This window comes from Trachypithecus francoisi, unplaced genomic scaffold (assembly GCF_009764315.1).
Source record: "Trachypithecus francoisi isolate TF-2019V2 unplaced genomic scaffold, Tfra_2.0 Lachesis_group15, whole genome shotgun sequence".
Lineage (NCBI taxonomy): Eukaryota > Metazoa > Chordata > Mammalia > Primates > Cercopithecidae > Trachypithecus > Trachypithecus francoisi.
Window position 1 is genome coordinate 89,957,419 of NW_022681460.1, and position 18,156 is coordinate 89,975,574.

Genomic DNA, 18,156 nt, shown 5'->3' on the forward strand with positions numbered 1-18,156 from the left:
GTGTGGTAGATAGGAGATAATGTTATAAAGAAAAATGTTTCAGGTGGAAGTATATATGTGAATTTTATAGAGACACCGAAAACAGATTAAGAATCATGATATCAGGTTGAACCATCTATGATTTGCCTGGTAGTTTGAAACTAGTTCTAAAGCATTGTTATACTCACCACCTTTTGTTTATTTTTTTAAATCTGAGCTAGCCTTAGTATGTGGATTCCTTAATATGGTGAGTGATAAACATGCGGGTTGACTATTGCTAAACTCACAACATTTTTATGAAATGGAATAACTAGTCAGGAAAGGTCCTGGGGCTTCCCATTACTCTTAGGATAATGTTTGAAACTTCTTACCTGGTTAACTAGGACTTGCCCACTCAGGTTCGTACCGTCTTTCCAGTGCTCACCTTTTATTATTTTCTCACGGTTGGGGCAGTTTCCTTCCCTATGCTTTCCCTGAGAAGCCAAGCTTTTCTGCAATAGGCGTTATGTCCATGCTATTTCTTCTCTGCCTACCCCCAACTTCTCACCTGGTCAACTGCGACTCTTTCTAGTCATCCTTCAGATTGCATTTTGACATTACTCTTCAGTGAACTATTCTTTTTTAACTGCCCAAATTAAGTTTTTCCTTTTCTTTTCCCTGTACTTATCACAATTGTTATAGTTATTTGTGTAGCTTTTCATATAATATCCTGTTTAGCTCTTTATATCATAAGCCTAATGAGACTATGGACCATACCTGACAAAACACTGTTCCATTGGGGTAGTTCCTATATACATTGTAAACATTCACTCAATGATACCTGTGAGTGTGATGATTAATTTTCTCTGTCAACTTACTTAAGCCATGGGGTGCACAGACATTTGTTTAAACATTACTCTTGTAACTCTTGTAGTGTCAGTGAGAGTGTTTCTGGATAAGATGAGCATTTGAATTGAGTAAAGCAGATTGCCCTTCCTAATGTGGGTGGGCCTCATCCAATCAGTTAAAGGACAAAAAAGCTGAGTAAGAGGGAACTTCTCCTGCCTGACTGTCCTGAAGCTGGGACGTCAATTTTTTCCTGCCCTTGGACTCAAACTAAAATGTGGGCTCTTCCTGAGTCTTGAACCTCCTGGATTTCAGACTGGATTTACACTGTTACCATTGGCTCTCTTGGGTCTCTAGCTTCCTGGCGGCAGGTCTTTGGACTTGTCAGCCTCCATAATCATGTGAGCCAATTACAATATTTCTCTCATAATAAATCTCTTCATATATATGAAGGTTCAGTTTCTTAGGAAAACTGACCAGTACAGCGAGCTTCACAACCCCCTGTAAAGTAACTGTAAAAGGAGAGAAAAACATCTCCACAGTGGATCTGAAGCAAGAAAGCCATCTTGTGGTGTTTCTGGGAATATCATGTCTGAGGTATATATCCCTTAAGAAACTAAAGTGTAGTCCTCTGCAACAGTTCTTAACATATTTTGTGCCAAAGGCACAAAAGTTGGAAAGTTGATGAAGTCTGTGGACTCCTTAAAGCAATGATTTTAAATAAACAGTATACATAGCATTACAAAGGAAACCATTTGTAATTAAATATAGATATCAAAATATTAACAAATATATCTTACAAATGTGTATTGTAAGATATATTCCTCTTTATTGAAGACTTATGCAGCAAGATATATATTTAAATATGGGCAATTTAAAGTAAAGTTTTATTTTTTAAAGGGATCAATATCAAGGTTGTCTACATGAGTAGCCTGTGTGCCTGTTCATGTTATTTAAACAAGTTGGACCTGGTGCGGTGGCTCAAGCCTGTAATCCCAGCACTTTGGGAGGGTGAGGTGGGTGGATCATGAGATCAAGATCCTGGCTAACATGGTGAAGCCCCGTCTCTACTAAAAATACAAAAATTAGCTGGGCAAGGTGGCATGCGCCTATAGTCCCAGCTACTTGAGAGGCTGAGGCAGGAGAACGGCTTGAACCTGGGTGGTGGAGGTTGCAGTGAGCTGAGATCACGCGACTTCACTCCAGCGTGGGCGACAAAGTGAGACTCCATCTCAAAAACAAAACAAAACAAAACAGTTGGCTAGGTACAGTGGCTCATGCCTGTAATCCCAGCGCTTTGGGACACCAAGGGAGGAAGATTGCTTGAGGACAGAGGACAGGAATTTGAGATCAATCAGGGCAACACAGTGAGACCCTGTCTCAAAAAAAAAAAAAAATTTCCAGATATGGTGGTGTATGTGTACAGTCCCAGCTACTCAAGAAACTAAGACAAGAGGATTGCTTGAGCCCAGGAATTCGAGGCTGCAGTGAGCTATGATTATACTACCTCACTCTATCCTGGGCAACAGACTGTCTCTAAACAAAGCAAAACAAAACAAACATTATTGCAGATCTAAAGCTGCAGAAATTTCAAAGTAATGAAGAACATGAATGTTATTTCCAGATACATGCCACAGATATAACATGACATAAAAATAATTGCTATTTCTATTGAAAAGACAAAGAAACTGCTATTTTTTATTTTTTGAGACAGGTCTCACTCTGTCACCCAGCCTGGAGTGCAGCGGCATGATCCTGGCTCACTGCAGCTTTGACTTCCTGGGCAAAAGACATCCTACCACCTCCACCTGCCAAGTAGCTGGGACTACAGGTGCATGCCACCACACCCAGCTAATTTTTTTCTTTTTTTTTTTGTAGAGATGGGGATCTCACTATGTTGCCCAGGCTGGTCTCGAACTCCTGAGCGGAAGCAATCCTCCCACCTTGGCCTCCCAAACTGTTGGGATTAGAGGCATGAGTCACTGTGCCTGGCCAGGAACTACTGTTAATGTGTGTCTTGTTTATTTCATTTAAAATGGAAGGAAATACTAAATCTCATGGAGTTTATGAAAAAGATATCCAAGTTCAGGCCTCATTAATTACTCATCTGTGCCTTGAGAATCTGTGATTAGGTCTGTGAACCTTAAGTTAAAAGCCTCTGATAGGGAGCTAAATCGGTTCTTCACCAAAAGCAATGACCTTGGTCTCTGAAAACTGATTCTTAAACTCAGAAGCTTTCACAATACTGGAATGTGAAGAATAAAAGTCAGTATTCACTTAGCATGTGCATATTAGTGACTCTATTTTAAAACTTAATAACATAAACATTTATATAACACTTTATAACTTATATAGGATGCAAAAACACCTGGTCTCATTTTTTCTTCCCAACAACCCAGTGAAACACACATAATATGTACTATGTGTTCAATAAATAGTTGATTAGCCTTATTTAGCAGATGCAATAATTGAGGCAAATCTCCATTTAACCCTTAATACCTGAAATATTTGCTCAAAATCAAGCGTTAAGTCATGTATACTTGTGACTCAAACTTGACAAATGCTATGCCCTTTAGTCTTATGTTGCTATTCAGTCATATTTGTTGGTGAAGTGTGCATCTAAATTTCTAGTGTATGGATTATCACAATCTGTTAAATACCAAAAATGTACTGAATAGCTGCCTACAACAAATAATTGTCTGTCCTAAACTGTCACTAGTGTCAAGATTGAGAAACCTGGTCAAGATGAAAGTACTTTAAAAAATCCCCATAAACTCTGGCACTTATGCTGATATGTAGATATATATTTTGGTCAAACCAAAGTTGATCTTGAATGCCTGGTTTAAAGTCAATGAAAAAACGTGTTAATAGTGGATTAGTTTAATTAAATGATTTCCTAACGTATGTGTGGAAAGCGTAATTATTATTTGGGAGATTTTAAAAATCATGAGCACTCTTTGTACTATTGCATAAATAAATCTTTGTTTGAAATTTGAATTCAATGATTTGGTTATTCAAAATAGAACTACACATAACTGAACCACAGAGTACTGAAAATTTGTTTCACATTAATATATTTATGCATCCATTTTTTTATTTAAAATGTATTAAGGCCCTGCTCCATCCCGACATTGTACTAGTGCTGTCATACAAATATGAATAGTATATTGCCTGTCTTCCAGACCTGGGTAAAACAGCAGGTAAGCAGAAACAATGAAGTATGGGAAATTCTATGATAGAATTAGCCCTTGAAGGAGATCATTATTCAGGGATAGGCAAGGGACACAGGAAGAAACAGACATTTGCAACTTCATGTGTAAATTAATTGGTAATTAAATGTGTTGGAATTGCCGTCTAATGCTCATAGTCTGCAGATTCTTCCATTAGCTTGAAGAGTTAAGAAATCAAGACACAATAGAGGATTATTTTATAATTCTGATCTTTCTGGTTCACTATATGAGTAATCACTATACACACTGTCATAGGCATAGAGGATTTTGTCACATGTATAAGATTTTTTAAAACAGTGTAAAGGTACATATGATAACTAGGAACTCTACTGGCAACCAGTGGTTTTTTTTGATTATTCATACATGTTTCAATTGAAGATCTTAAATTTTGATTTTTCATCATTTGTGTACATTGCTAGTTTCAGTTATTTACTGAAAAGTCTCAATCTGCTTATTTAACAGATACTTTTCTCTATTGATTTAGTAACTGTGAAATTTGCCTTACAACTTCTCATGGTAAAATAGCACTCTATCTTGCTGAAAAGCTTTTGAAACTTTTCAAATGATTTCAGTGATTTCAAGAAATATATTTGGGAAAATTTAGTGTTGATGTTGATGGCTAACAATTTTTCAGCCTTAGAAAGAATCTGTAATGATCAGTAATAAGACTTTTTTTTTTTTTTTGTATTTTTAGTAGAGACGGGGTTTCACCGTGTTAGCCAGGAGGGTCTCGATCTCCTGACCTCGTGATCTGCCCGCCTCGGCCTCCCAAAGTGCTGGGATTACAGGCTTGAGCCACCGCGCCCAGCCAGTAATAAGACTTTTAAGTGAAAAATACTTAAACCTCTCATCCAATGTTTTAAAAATCCATTTGCTCTCTTAGGTACAGGTGTTCTTTCCTTTTTTAAAAAAAATTTAAGCAAACATGTCACTTAAATCACAAAATTGTAACACTTGCTTATATCCTATATTCATACCTCAATGAAATAATTTGGGGGTACTGTAAAGTGATATTTTGCTGTAAATTTTAGGGTATCAAAGGCCAAGACTTAGCTGAATGTATTTTAGGTATATTGTCGTAATCATTACCAGGTTAAAATTACTTTATATATGACATGAGTAAAAATTAATTGCTATACAATGAAACCAAATGATCTTTTTTGTAAAGAAGTTGTGTTTAATATATTGTTGGTCTTGAATAATTGGTTTTCTGTCCTTTACATAAGATAATAGTGAAGAATTAATTTGTATAGTTAAATGCATTCAAAGTAATTATTTTTATATGATTATTTTCTGATATAAACTTTACCTTATAAATACATATGTCATCTGGCTGATTTTTTTGGGGAAAAATGGGGTTGGATGCCATCAGGAAAATTATTTTTTTAGTTTAGTTTTTTCTTTTTTTCAAGACGGAGTCTAGCTCTGTCATCCAGGCTGGAGTGCAATGGTGTAATCTCAGCTTATTGCAACTTCAACCTCCCAGGATCAAACGATCTTCCCACCTCAGCCCCTTTTTCTTTTTTTTTTTTTTTTTATTATACCTTAAATTCTAGGGTACATGTGCACAACGTGCAGGTTTGTTACATATGTATACATGTGCCATGTTGGTGTGCTGCACCCATTAACTCATCATTTACATTAGGTATATCTCCTAATGCTATTCCTCCCCCAAACCCCCGCCCCACAATAGGCCCCGGCGGGTGATGTTCCCCTTCCTGTGTCCAAGTGATCTCATTGTTCAATTCCCACCTATGAGTGAGAACATGCAGTGCTTGGTTTTCTGATCTTGTGGTAGTTTGCTGAGAATGATGGTTTCCAGCTGCATCCATGTCCCCACAAAGGACATGAATTCATCATTTTTTATGGCTGCATAGTATTCCATGGTGTATATTTGCCACATTTTCTTAATCCAGTTTGTCACTGATGGACATTTGGGTTGATTCCAAGTCTTTGCTATTGTGAATAGTGCCGCAGTAAACATATGTGTGCATGTGTCTTTATAGCGGCATGATTTATAATCCTTTGGGTATATCCCCAGTAATGGGATGGCTGGGTCGAATGGTATTTCTAGTTGTAGATCCTTGAGGAATCTCCACACTGTTTTCCACAATGGTTGAACTAGTTTACAATCCCACTAACAGTGTAAAAGAGTTCCTATTTCTCCACATCCTCTCCAGCACCTGTTGTTTCCTGACTTTTTAATGATCACCATTCTAACTGGTGTGAGATGGTATCTCATTGTGGTTTTGATTTGCATTTCACTGATGGCGAGTGATGATGAGCATTTTTTCATGTGTCTGTTGGCTGTATAAATGTCTTCTTTTGAAAAGTGTCTGTTCATATCCTTTGCCCACTTTTTGATGGGGTTGTTTGTTTTTTTTTTCATGTAAATTTGTTTGAGTTCTTTATAGGTTCTGGATATTAGCCCTTTGTCAGATGAATAGATTGCAAAAATTTTCTCCCACTCTGTAGGTTGATTGTTCACTCTGATGGTAGTTTCTTTTGCTGTGCAGAAGCTCTTTAGTTTAATTAGATCCCATTTGTCAACTATGGCTTTTGTTGCTGTTGCTTTTGGTGTTTTAGACATGAAGTCCTTGCCCATGTCTATGTCCTGAATGGTATTACCTAGGTTTTCTTCTAAGGTTTTTATGGTTTTAGGTCTAACATTTAAGTCTCTAATCCGTCTTGAATTAATTTTTGTATAAGGAGTAAGGAAAGGATCCAGTTTCAGATTTCTATTTATGGCTAGCTAATTTTCCAGGTGATGAAACTATTCTATATGATACTATAGTGGTAGCTACATGGCCTTATGCATTTGTTGAAACCCATGAAACTACAACACAGAGTGAGCCCTAATGGAAACTGTAGATTTTAGTGTATAGTAACATATAAATATTGGTTCACCAATTTTTGTATAAGGAGTAAGGAAAGGATCCAGTTTCAGCTTTCTACTTATGGCTAGCCAATTTTTCCAGTACCATTTATTAAATAGGGAATCCTTTCCCCATTTCTTGTTTTTGTCAGGTTTGTTAAAGATCAGATGGCTGTAGATGTGTAGTATAATTTCTGAGGGCTCTGTTCTGTTCCATTGATCTATATCTCTGTTTTGGTACCAGGACCATTCTGTTTAGGTTACTGTAGCCTTGTAGTATAGTTTGAAGTCAGGTAGCGTGATGCCACCAGCTTTGTTCTTTTGGCTTAGGATTGTCTTGGCAATGCGGGCTCTTTTTTGGTTCCATATGAACTTTAAAGCAGTTTTTTCCAATTCTGTGAAGAAAGTCATTGGTAACTTAATGGGGATGGCATTGAATCTATAAATTACCTTGGGCAGTGTGGCCATTTTCACGATATTGATTCTTCCTATCCATGAGCATGGAATGTTCTTCCATTTGTTTGCATCCTCTTTTATTTCACTGAGTAGTGGTTTGTAGTTCTTCTTGAAGAGGTCCTTCACATCCCTTGTAAGTTGGATTCCTAGGTATTTTATTCTCTTTGAAGCAATTGTGAATGGGAGTTCATTCATGATTTCGTTCTCTGTCTGTTATTGGTGTATAAGAATGCTTGTGATTTTTGCACATTGATTTTGTATCCTGAGACTTTGCTGAAGTTTCTTATCAGCTTAAGGAGATTTTGGGCTGAGACGATGGGGTTTTCTAAGTATATAATCATGTCATCTACAAACAGGGACAATTTGACTTCCTCTTTTCCTAATTGAATACCCTTTATTTCTTTCTCTTGCCTGATTACCCTAGCCAGAACTTCCAACACTATGTTGAATAGGAGTGGTGAGAGAGGGCATCACTGTCTTGTGCTGGTTTTCAAAGGGAATGCTTCCAGTTTTTGCCCATTCAGTATGATATTGGCTGTGGCTTTGTCATAAATAGCTCGTATTATTTTGAGATACGTTCCATCAATTCCAAATTTATTGAGAGTTTTTAGCATGATGGGCTGTTGAATTTTGTCAAAGGCCTTTTCTGCATCTATTGAGATAATCATGTGGTTTTTGTCTTTGGTTCTGTTTATATGCTGGATTACGTTTATTGATTTGCGTATGTTGAACCAGCCTTGCATCCCAGGGATGAAGCCCACTTGATCATGGTGGATAAGCTTTTTGATGTGCTGCTGGATTTGGTTTGCCAGTATTTTATTGAGGATTTTTGCATCGATGTTCATCAGGGATATTGGTCTAAAATTCTCTTTTTTTGTTGTGTCTCTGCCAGGCTTTGGAATCAGGATGATGTTGGCCTCATAAAATAGGCCATAAAATGAGTTAGGGAGGATTCTTTTTCTAATGATTGGAATAGTTTCAGAGGGAATGTTATGAACTCCTCTTTGTACCTCTGGTAGAATTCAGCTGTGAATCCATCTGGTCCTGGACTTTTTTTGGCTGGTAGGTTATTAATTATTGCCTCAATTTCAGAACCTGCTATTGATCTATTCAGGGATTCAACTTCTTCCTGGTTTAGTCTTGAGAGAGTGTATATGTCCAGGAATTTATCCATTTCGTCTTGGTTTTCTAGTTTATTTGCGTAGAGGTGTTTATAGTATTCTCTGATGGTAGTTTGTATTTCTGTGGGGTCGGTGGTGATATCCCCTTTATCATTTTTTATTGCGTCTATTTGATTCTTCTCTCTTTTCTTCTTTATTAGTCTTGCTAGCAGTCTATCGTTTTGTTGATCTTTCCAAAAAGCCAGCTCCTGCATTCACTGATTTTTTGAAGGGTTTTTTTGTGTCTCTATCTCATTCAGTTCTGCTCTGATCTTAGTTATTCTTGCCTTCTGCTAACTTTTGAATGTGTTTGCTCTTTTTTCTCTGGTTCTTTTCATTGTGATGTTACAGTGTCAATTTTAGATCTTTCCTGCTTTCTCTTGTGGGCATTTAGTGCTGTAAATTTCCCTCTACATACTGCTTTAAATGTGTCCCTGAGATTCTGGTACGTTGTATCTTTGTTCTCATTGGTTTCAAAGAACATCTTTATTTCTGCCTTCATTTCGTTATGTACCCAGTAGTCATTCAGGAGCAGGTTGTTCCGTTTCCATATAGTTGAGCAGTTTTGATTGAGTTTCTTAGTCCTGAGTTCTAGTTTGCACTGTGGTCTGAGACACAGTTTGTTATAATTTCTGTTCTTTTACATTTGTGAGGAGTGCTTTACTTCCAACTATGTGGTCAATTTTGGAATAAGTGCCATGTGGTGCTGAGAAGAATGTATATTCTGTTGATTTGGGTTGGAGAGTTCTGTAGATGTCTATTAGGTCTGCTTGGTGCAGAGTTGAGTTCAATTCCTGGATATCCTTGTTAACTTTCTGTCTCATTGATCTGTCTAATGTTGACAGTGGGGTGTTAAAGTCTCCCATTATTATTGTATGGGAATCTAAGTCTCATTGTAAGTCTCTAAGGACATGCTTTATGAATCTGGGTGCTCATGTCTGTATTGGGTGCATATATATTTAGGATAGTTAGCTCTTCCTGATGAATTGATCCCTTTACCATTATGTAATGGCCTTCTTTGTCTCTTTTGATCTTTGATGGTTTAAAGTCTATTATATCAGAGACTAGGATTGCAACCCCTGCCTTTTTCCATTTCCATTTGCTTGGTAGATCTTCCTCCATCCCTTTATTTTGAGCCTATGTGTGTCTCTGCATGTGAGGTGGGTCTCCTGAATACAGCAAACTGATGGGTCTTGACTCTTTATCCAATTTGCCAGTCTGTGTCTTTTAATTGGACCATTTAGTTCATTTACGTTTAAAGTTAATATTGTTATTGTGAACTTGATCCTGTCATTATGATATTAGCTGGTTATTTTGCTCGTAAGTTGATGCAGTTTCTTCCTAGCATCGATGGTCTTTACATTTTGGCATGTTTTTGCAATGGCTGGTACTGGTTGTTCCTTTCCATGTTTAGTGCTTCCTTCAGGGTCTCTTGTAAGGCAGGCCTGGTGGTGACAAAATCTCTAAGCATTTGCTTATCTGTAAAGGATTTTATTTCTCCTTCACTTTTGAAACTTAGTTTGGCTGGATATGAAATTCTGGGTTTAAAATTCTTTTCCTTAAGAATGTTGAATATTGGCCCCCAGTCTCTTCTGGCTTGTAGAGTTTCTGCTGAGAGATCTGCTGTTAGTCTGATGGGCTTCCCTTTGTGGGTAACCTGACCTTTCTCTCTGGCTGCCCTTAACATTTTTTCCTTCCTTTCAACTTTGGTGAATCTGACAATTATGTGTCTTGGAGTTGCTCTTCTTGAGGAGTATCTTTGTGGCATTCTCTGTATTTCCTGAATTTGAATGTTGGCCTGCCTTGCTAGGTTGGGAGGTTCTCTTGGATGATATCCTGCAGCATGTTTTCCAACTTGGTTCCATTTTCCCTGTCACTTTCAGGCACACCAATCAGACATAGATTTGGTCTTTTCACATAATTCCATATTTCTTGGAGGCTTTGTTCATTTCTTTTTATTCTTTTTTCCCTATACTTCTCTTCTTGCTTCATTTCATTCATTTGATCTTCAATCACTGATAGTCTTTCTTCCAGGTGATCGAGTTGGTTACTGAAGCTTGTGCATTTGTCACATAGTTCTCGTGTCATGGTTTTCATCTGTATCAGTTCTTTTGTGGACTTCTCTGCATTGGTTATTCTAGTTATCCATTCATCCATTCTTTTTTCAAGGTTTTTAGTTTCTTTGTGCTGGGTATGTAGTTCCTGCTTTAGCTCCGAGAAGTTTGATCAACTGAAGCCTTCTTCTCTCAACTTGTCAAAGTCATTCTCCGTCCAGCTTTGTTCCGTTGCTGGCGATGAGCTGCGTTCCTTTGCAGGGGGAGATGCGCTCTGATTTTTTGAATTTCTGGCTTTTCAGCACTGCTTTTTCCCCATCTTTGTGGTTTTATCTGCCTTTGATCTTTGATGATGGTGACATACTGATGGGGTTTTGGTGTGGGTATCCTTTCTGTTTGTTCATTTTCCTTCTAACAGTCAGGACCCTCAGCTGCAGGTCTGTTGGAGTTTGCTTGAGGTCCACTCCAGACCCTGTTTGCCTGGGTATCAGCAGCAGAGACTGCAGAAGGTAGAATATTGCTGAACAGCAAGTGTTGCTGTCTGATTCTTGCTCTGGAAACTTTGCCTCAGAGGTGTACCCAGCCGTGCGAGGTGCGAGGTGTCAGTCTTCACCTAGTGGGGGATGTCTCCCAATTAGGCTACTCAAAGATCAGGGACCCACTTGAGCAGGCAGTCTGTCCATTCTCAGATCTCAACCTCCATGCTGGGAGAACCACTGCTGTCTTCAAAGCTGTCAGACAGGGACATTTATATCTGCAGAGGTTTCTGCAGTTTTTGTTTAGCTATGCCCTGTCCCCAGAGGTGGAGTCTACAGAGGCAGGCAGGCCTCCTTGAGCTGTGGTGGGCTCCACCCAGTCAAACTTCCCTGCGGCTTTGTTTACCTACTTAATCCTCAGCAATGGTGGGGGCCCCTCCCCCCGCCTCGCTGCCACCTTGCAGTTAGATCTCAGACTGCTGTGCTAGCAATGAGGGAGGCTCTGTGGGTGTGGAACCCTCTGGGCCAGGCATGGGATATAATCTCCTGGTGTGCTGTTTGCTAAGACCCTTGGAAAAGAGCAGTATTAGGGTGGGAGTTACCTCATTTTCCGGATGTTGTGTGTCTCAGTTTCCCTTGGCTAGGAAAAGGAATTCCCTTCCCCCTTGTGCTTCCCAGTGAGGCAATGCCTTGCCCTGCTTCAGCTCTCGCTGATTGGGCTGCACCCACTGACCAGCACTGACTGTCTGACATGCCTCAGTGAGATGAACCCAGTACCTCAGTTGAAAATGCAGAAATCACCCGTCTTCTGTGTCACTCATGCCGGGAGCTGGAGGCTGGAGCTGTTCCTATTCGGCCATCTTGGGAGCCCCCCTCCACCTCAGCCTCTTGAGTAGCTGGGACCACAGGCATACACCACCACACCTGGCTAATTTATTTTTATTTTTTTGTGGAGGTAGTATCTTCCTGTGTGGCCCAGGCTGGACTTGCCCTCCTGGGCTCAAGTCATCATTCTGCTTTACCCTCCCAATGTGCTGGGATTACAGGTGTGTGGCATCATGCCCAGCCAATTCTAGAAATTATCTATATTGTCAATTAGAATTTAAAAATAAACATTTTCAAAGAACAATTTTTGACCCTATAGAAACCTTGGAGGAAAGAACCCTTCAAGAATGTGTTCAGGACAAATTAGTATCGCTTCTCTTAATGTGGATGTAAAATATGCACATAAACTATGTTAATAAATTGAAAATATGACCCTTAAAACAAGCTCAATTTTATCTCTATTTCAGAATAATAAATAATAAAAATATAAAGGATCCTTTTCCTGTACTCTTTATATATAAATAATTTGTCCCCCAAATTAGCATTAAAATTAATTCTAAAACTTTGTTGATATGAAGAAATAATTTTAAGATAGATCTACTATATTGTTTGCGAAGTCACATTAATAAAATATCTATAATTCATTTGAAATAAAAAATTAAGAAAAATTTTCATAAAGGATTTAAAGACAATCGTATTAGATAAAGAATATTTTAGGTTGGATGTGTGAGCCACTATGCGTGGCCTAAAATATTCTTTGCTTTATTTGATTGTGTAGTAATCCTAGGACTTTGGGAGGCCAAGGCAGACAGATCGCTTGAGCTCAGGAGTTCGAGACTAGTCTGGAGCAACATGATGAAACCCAGTCTCTACCAAAAAATACAAAAACAATTAGCTGAGCATGGTGGTACGTGCCTATTGTCTTAGCTACTTGGGAGACTGAGCAGGAGGACCACTTGAGCCTGGGTGGTGGAATATGAAATATATCAATAATTTGCTAAACAATTTTTTGTCATTGTAATTATATTTCTTTTTAAGTGAAGAGAATATTAGTTACTGAATTGACTCTATAGAGCCTAATAAAATTCAATATAATGAAATTTACTTTTTGATGTACAGTTCTATTAGTTTTGATAAATATACAATGTTGTGTCACCGGCACCACAAAAAGGAATGGTTCTATCACTGAAAAACATTTTTTTTTTTGCCTCCTCTTTGAAGTCAAACCCTTTTTTCCACTCCCAGTCCCTGGCAACTACTGATCTTTTTCTACCTATATAATTTTGCTTTTTCAGAATGTCATATAAATGGAACCATGCAGTATGTACCCTTCTGAGTCTGGCTTCTTTCACTTAACATAATGCATTTAATATTCATCTATATTTTGTGTATAGTTTGTTTCTTTTACTGTTGGGTAATATTTTAGTGTATGGATATACCTCAGTTTTATCCATTTACCAGTTGAAGGACTTTTGTTGTTTCAAAATATTTGCAATTATTACTTTCCATTTGCTTCTCTACCATTTTTAACCTTCCTTATTCACTTTTCTGCCTTGTGTTCTCTGAAATGTACTGTAACAAGTATAATTAATTAATCATTAGTTAGTTAATCCAACACATTTTTGTTGATTGCCTATGAAGTGCCACACAGGTATTATTCTAGACACTAGGGATTACACTAGTTACACAGAACACACAAACCATCTCTGCCATAATATAATCATAGCCTCAAACATTTAAATTATAAGTTCTGTTACCATAATGAATTTTCATACATGTATAGATTAACTGTCTTAAAGATCTTTGTGAATAAGATAAAGATTTCCTTTTTTTTTTTTTTTTTTTTTTTTTTTTTTTTTTGCAGTTCAGCTTGATTTAGTAGTTTTTCAGGGAAAAAAGAAAGTCGTTCATTGGAAATATTAAGGATCCTTAGTGCAGAATACATACTATATTTATTCTGTTTTTATGAAAATAGTTTCTAATAAATTACTCAGGACAAAGTTTCTTTCTCAGTTATGCTTGCTCCCTGCAAATATCATTTCTAATACAAGTCCTTTGTCATGTCAGGAATTTTCTTTTCATTTCTGCTTGATAGTCTCGGTTTTCTCAAGAAGATATACATAAGTTAATTAGCACAGTCCAGACGAACAGTTGTCCTGTTTGCTGCCCTCAGCAGTGAAACAACGTACCATTCTGCTGTCTAGGGATCTAGTCCAAAGGTTTTATAAGGAATAGGGACAGGAAAGAAAAGACAAAAAGGAGAAAAACCAGGGTCAAACTTAGCATATATGAGGATGCCTTTAGAGAATTAGATGTACAGGTGTTTTGGAAACCTAATATATATATATTAGGTGTGTGTGTGTGTGTGTGTGTGTGGTGTGTGTGTGTGTGTATGTATGTGTGTATATATATATATATAGTGTGTATATATATTAGGTATATAGATACACACATGTATATAGACATCTAGTATTTTCAACTACATGAAAGACTTGATAGAAATCAAATGAAAGTTAGAACTTGCATGTATAATTTGAGTTAATTATCCTTTGTTGGGTAGGCCCTGCAGGATAATGCTAAGGTAAAAATTCTTCGAAATATTTTACTTCAAACTTTAGACATGACTGACCTGCCTATAAATTTCTACAAAATAGATCTCTAATTAATATGTCTCTGTTAGTATGAAAAATAGAAACTGTGGCTTAAATGAAATAATACAATATCCATTTTAAAATTTTCAGGGTTTTTTTTTTTAAGATTTAAGTTTACTTGTTTGTTGATGTTCTTTTAACTTATAAAGGGTAGTGATAGAATGTCTATCACCAATCATAGGACTAGTTTTTTTTTTCATTCTTTTTTTTTTTTTTTGAGACAGAGTCTTGTTCTGTCATCTAGGCTGGAGTGCAGTGCTGCTATCTTAGCTCACTGCAATCTCTGCTTCCCAGGTTCAAGCAATTCTTCTGCCCCATCCTCCCAAGTAGTTGGGACTACAGGTGCATGTCACCATGCCCGGCTAATTTTTGTAATTTTAGTAGAGATGGGGTTTCACCATATTGGCCAGGCTGGTCTCAAACTCCCACCTGCCCTGGCCTCCCAAAGTGCTGGGATTACATGTGTAAGCCACCGCGACTGGCCCATAGGACTGTTTTTCTCCCCAATCCTAGGACTTTAACTTGGTCCAGTTCCCTAAATTTCTAAGCCCTAGGTTTTGTTACTGTTGTTTTTAAAATAATTGAATTAGCACTTTAGTATGTCTTAGAAAATTTGGCTAACAGTGTTTGGGAGTTTGTAGTTACTAAACATCAAAGAATATAAAAAGATTTCTAGATGACATTATTATTTACATGGCATAAGATATGGAGAATTGTTAGATTTAGGAATCAGTTTCAGAACAGACCATTGGAAAATTTATGTGAAAAGACTGGCTAACTATAGCAATAAATGTTAAGTGCCATTATTCAGGGAATGAAAGAGCATATGCTAGTACTTCTCACAAGACTTATCAAAATATTATATTTTGATTATTATGTTTTTGGGCAGATTTTCAAGGCATAACACTCAGAAGTTTACTGCTTCTTCACATATATTTGTATATTTTTGAGACTTTAGCCAGCTTTCCTTCCCCCTTTTCATTTTCTAGTTACATAAAAATCTGAGTTTTCTTTTCTTTCTTTTTCAAATGTATTACTGTTCATAGTTTTATCTCTTTCCAAGGAGTTATTTCATGACATTTTGACTTAAATGTTGTCTTCCCAGTTATATATTTAACAAGTGAAGTTTGTCTTCCATTTTATAAATTACTTTTTCATGCAAATATCTCTTGTTGCTTTGAATTTTGAAAGTAATTTGATCAGAATGAATGTGCTAATCAGGTTTTTGAGCAGCAATGTAATAGATTTAAAAAATTTTAATGTCTCAAAATTTGAATATTTGACATTTTCTATGAATTCTAAATTTTCTAATAATACATTCTAATGAATTATAAATATTCTATTGACTATGTTAAAATTTTATGTGCAACAAATTACTGAGTTCTAATTATGTCAGGCACTGTTGTAAGCACTAGGGAGAAAGCAGTGAAGAAAACAAAATTCTGTGGCCCTGTGAAGTTTTCATTCTGTTGTGGGGATGTGAACCATAAGTAAAAAAGTAAATGGCAAGCAAAGAGTTTAGGCAATACCACAAATGTCTCCTGGTGCCAGCTGGAACTGCTGGGCAAAGGACTGACAGATTGTACCGTCTGCCATTTAGGTCCAAGAGAGGGTGATTGGTTCACAGTTGAACAAGCTGGATTTTCCTCTTGGAAAGGGACCATTCTGCTCCTGTCCACACATATTGAAACTTCAGAGGATGCCCAACTGTAACAGCCGGGGAGTTTGCAGCTATGAGAATGGCTGCTAATGAAAAATATCTTGCAACTAGACACCAGCTGTGTGATAGCACTTAGAGACCTTATGAGAATTGAAGGTTGTACACTGCATCTTGCACCGAAGATTCTGGAGCTATTGGTCCCAGCTAGCTCTTGCAGTTATTTCAGAGAGCTCTATCATGGCATCATTCAGTGGATTAATTTGTCTCTCTTCAGTCTGGCCCTCAACCCAGGAGACTAATTAAACACAAACCTTTCCATCAGTGACATGAATTAATGGGTATATCTGTATGAAAAATTAGAAGAAAGAGAGGAATTATTCATTCATTGACCTCTTTCACAAACTTCCTGGGGTTGGACATGTTTATTCCTAATCAATGAAAGTTTGTCATCTCCCTGTGGGATGAACCAAATTGTCTCTCCTTTCTCCTAAGTAACACATTTTGTAAGTACTCAAGAGTCACTATTCTGTCATTGCAAGAAGCTTTCAGGGACAGAGGAATCATTGTAGAATCACTCAGTGCAAAGTTAGTGAACACATTCTTACCCATCCAGGTTGATTAGAGATAGCAGTAGTCACAATGAGCAAAACCAACTATCTTAGTCCATTCAGGCTGCCGTAATGGAATACCATGTGCTGGGTGGCTTATAAGCAAAATAAATTTATTTCTCCCAGCTCTGGAGGCTGGGAAGTTCAACATCAAGGTACTGCAAATTTGGTGTCTGGTGAGGGGTCTGCTTCCTGATTTGTAGACAGTGGTCTTCTTGCTGTGTCCTCACATGGCAGAAGGGGTAAAAAGCTCTCTGAGGTTCCTTTTATAAGGGTAATAATCCTATTCTTGGGGGGTCTGCTCTAATCACCTCCCAAAGACCCTTCTTCCTAAAGCCATCGCCTTGGGGGTGAGGATTTCAATGTGAATTTTGGGGGACACAAATGTTCACACCATAACACCAACTATCATATCATATTGGTGTACTTTTACTGAACCCAGAGGAACAGCAGTCATAGTCTAGATAAAGAAGTCTCTTGGGCTTCAGTGTCTCCAATTGAAGGCCTCTCCAGAGGGACTTCTTATCCTAATCTACCAGATCACTTTCTTAATGACTATGGTAGCTGCTCTGATATTACTTTGTCTTGTATTATATGCCAGCACATATCTTAGGTCCATTGTGGTTTATGCATCAATGCATAATTTCTATTTAGTTTTCATGTTTTTGAGCTTCATAGTTTGTTACTATCATTTGTTTTATACAATCAATGTTCATGTAAGCAGATAACATAGGTATAATAATAGGGTTGTAATGGATATACTGAGGCTTTAGAGAGGAGGAAGCATTTGAGGTAAGGCATGAAGGGCAGAGAAACAGGGAAGAATATCTTGACCATGTGCCATGGAAGAATAAAAGGGTGTGGTATGTATGGGTAATAGTGAGAAGTTTTGTATGCCTAGGAGTGCATAAGAATCAAAGGCTACAACTTGGGAGAGGAGTGTTGAAACAGGTAACTCAGAATCATATAAGGCATTTCCTGAACTATTTTAAAGGTGGAATCACAGGAGGTCACAGGTGTCTTACTCACATTCATAATTTTAAAATCTCTTCTAATAATAATCTCTTCTCTTTTTATTTTTAGATTTACTGACATTAGTAATAATGATTATATCTTCTTTCATTTTTGTGTCTTTAAGTAGTTTCCTTCCATTCATCATCTGATTTTATCTTAATGATATCTGAGTGGCACAGCTCTGAAATATTATAGTATTCTAATTTCTATAGATAGGGAAACTGAGATATGGAGAGCTTACATGGTTTACTCACAGCCACATGGCCACGCTTCCAGTGATGCAGACTTCTGATTTTTAATTGCATATACTTGTCGGGTTTTATATGTATTCTTTTTGTCTACT

General features: G+C 37.5%; 1 protein-coding gene across 2 annotated transcripts in view; it reads left to right on the top strand.

The window, feature by feature from the left end:
- ME1 (malic enzyme 1) overlaps positions 1–18,156 on the top strand; it is a 216,267-nt gene that overhangs the window by 12,362 nt on the left and 185,749 nt on the right. The gene's annotated exons all lie outside the window — the stretch shown is intronic.